The sequence below is a fragment of the Myotis brandtii genome, unplaced genomic scaffold, assembly GCF_000412655.1.
Source record: "Myotis brandtii unplaced genomic scaffold, ASM41265v1 scaffold1093, whole genome shotgun sequence".
Classification (NCBI taxonomy): domain Eukaryota; kingdom Metazoa; phylum Chordata; class Mammalia; order Chiroptera; family Vespertilionidae; genus Myotis; species Myotis brandtii.
Genome location: NW_005353721.1, coordinates 564,393 through 567,339, shown reverse-complemented (window position 1 = coordinate 567,339; position 2,947 = coordinate 564,393). Strand labels below are relative to the sequence as shown.

General features: G+C 49.9%; 1 pseudogene; it reads right to left on the bottom strand.

Annotated features, from left to right (window-relative positions):
* Positions 1-1,811: 1,811 nt before the first annotated feature.
* Positions 1,812-2,947, bottom strand: part of LOC106726859 — a 3,946-nt pseudogene continuing 2,810 nt past the window's right edge.

Here is a 2,947-nt window from a genome sequence, read left to right as displayed (position 1 = left end):
TTCCTCTTTTACCACCACTCCAAACTCTTATTTTTGGAATATTTGGAATCCCCTTTTAAAATGTAAATATTGTATGACACAGAGGGCTTTTATTACCACACAATTTTGAACAGAAGTCCTGGACTTTTGTTCATTGGCTCTAGTGTCCAGAGAACCCTGTCTCTGATGTCCCTGGCCTAGCAGTTACATACATTTGCAAACACATTATCCCAACACTCTCACCAGTGTGACAGCAGAAGGAAGAGCAATGGAAAGGGAGGCACTAGAAGTTCTCAACAGCCCAACCCCAGTTCTGTGCAAGGAGCAGCACCTTATTAATACATAGAGAAACATGCTGAAGGATCAATGATGAAGATTTCTGTGGGGTGGACATCACAGTATTTTTCATTTTCTTAGTTACATGTTCCACATTTAACTATTTTTCTAAGATGAATATGTTTATGTTTATTCCCCAAGTACACTTTTCCATAGTCAAAGCACACTCCTCTATGGCAGATATTAACAAGGCACTACTTATTTGTACTCTGCCCTTCTAGAAGTTGTATATTTTAAAATGTGACTCCTTTTCTCAATCTAGTCATATAAAAAAGATTTTTTTGTTTTGGTTTTGTTTTTGTTTTTGGGGTGGGTAGATAAACAGACAGACAGACAGATGAACAATGAGAGCTGGGGAGAGGCTGGCTGAGACGGAGATGAAAGGGCACCCTCAGGGTCAGTGTTGGCTGCAGGTGGAAGGGCTGCCAGGACACCAGGGGCTGCACTGGGCTCTGGGCTCAAGACAAGGCTGACAGGCAGTTGACCTAGGCCTGGGAGCAATGAAGGGCCTCCTGACCTTCCCAGGCTTTTATTCTATTTGATTTGTAGGGGGCAGTGCTGCATGGGGTGAGCTACACCTTTCCATAATCTTTCCACTGATTTCTGGAGAAGTGGCCCCTTACCCTAGAGCAGCGGTTCTCAACCTGTGGGTCGCGATCCCTTTGGCGGTCGAATGACCCTTTCACAGGGGTCGCCTAAGACCATCCTGCATATCAGATATTTACATTATGATTCATAACAGTAGCAACATTACAGTTATGAAGTAGCAACGAAAATAATTTTATGGTTGGGTCACAACATGAGGAACTGTATTTAAAGGGCTAGAAGGTTGAGAAACACTGCCCTAGAGCTTGTTTTTGGATCCTACATCCAATTTCTGGGTTTTTGTTGTTGCTGTTGCATATTGGCATTGGGGCTGCTTGGGGGAGGGTGTAAGTGTGGCTTGACGTAGGAGGATAATGTGGATGAGATAAGAGGGTCCTCTAGAAGTGGGTCGCTTTTGGGAGGACATGTGTCTCCCTTTTCCTGATGGAATTTGCATTCTGCCCGGCAGGGGAGCTGGCAATGGGAGGAGTATTGGGAAAGAGCTGGGTAACATGGCAGCATGAATTTTATTCTTGATGTGGAAGGTGAGGTTCACTGAAGGGGGAAGCTCAAACATGAGAAATGTGAACGGATGGTTGCCGGACACACAGTGGGTAACTAGCACTGTAGGCAGAAAGAGAAAAGATTGAGCTGAGCCATCTCCTGGCCCTGCCCTCCTCAAAGCCCTAAGGGTGAGTGGTCTCTGTTAGGAGCAGCGTGGGAAATCAGGGACAGGGCAGGCCTTGTCACCTTCCTAGGGCTGGGGTTTGCAACTTGAATCTGATGGTCTTTTTTTCCCTCCTTCAGGAAGCCTTTACCCACCAACAGCTGTGGGACAGCCTCTCCTCTCCAGAGACTGGGCAGTGGAAAAGCTGAGGATACAGGGCTATGGCTAGTTCCACTACTTCAGGTCATCTGCAAGCTTGGTTGTGCCCAGGGCTGGGCATGGACAATGCTGTTGATCTCAATTTAAAAGCAGATTGATACTTTTCTGGGTCCCCCACACAGATCTCTGTGTCTCAGTTGTAACAGCATCTGTAGCAAGAGATGCACTACTTGTCCCATTGGATTTCCAGCTCTACCTCATGCAGTGTGGCTGTGCTGGTGTTCAGGTCGAGTCGCCCCCAGCCGGCCACCATCCCTGGCTTCACCTGCTCTCCCCTCCTGGGCAGCCTGAGGAGGCTCACGGCAGCAGTCAGGGTGGCCTTCCTCTGCAGCTGAAGGCAGAGGACAGGAGTTCTCATTGAGCAAGGGCCCAGGGACTCCAGGACAGTCATAGCCCTGGGACAAGGAAAGGGGTCACACTGGGAGGAAGGAGGTCACAGGAGATGAGAAACCCCAGGCTTAAGGTGTGCAGGAGCCAGGGGAGCGATGAGCCCTACCTGCAGCAACATGATGTCATTGACTTTGGGGTGATAGTTTGAGTGGCAGATGGCTGTTTTCACCAGGATGACCACCATTCACGCTTCCAGATGTTGTGGGCGCCCAGGATGACTGTGATGGACCTGCACAGAGACAGCCAGGGACGTGGAGGCACAGCAGATACAGCCCAGAGGCCAGGAAGGAAAGAGGACAGCTGTAGGCAGTGCAGGATTGGAGCGGGGAGGAATTCTAGGGGCTGGGGCTGGGCACTGAGCATGCCTGTGCCCTGTGCTGTTGGCAGCTCAGGCTAGGTGTCATTTCCTGGAGCGGTTCTTGGGTGCTCAGTCACACCCTGAGCTTGCCTGTGTCTCAGCAAAACCATAAATATCTCACATTTGTACCCTGGTCTCCAGGGCACAACCTTGAACTCCTTTCTAAGCCTATTTGATCAGTCCCTCCAGTCTTCAACAGGCCACTTGAATCGACCTGTCCCTGTCTTTCCAAAGCTGACCTGTCCTCTGAAGTACTCCTCTGTGCCCCTAGGTCTGCAGCCTCTGAGAAGAGGGTTCCCTGCCTGGTTCCTGCAGAAGGGTGGGGCCCAGGCTGCGCTCCTCACCTTCCCCAGCAGTGAGCTGCTGTCAGCACAAAGTCCTCGCGCACAAGGAAACCCCCACATCTTTTTCTG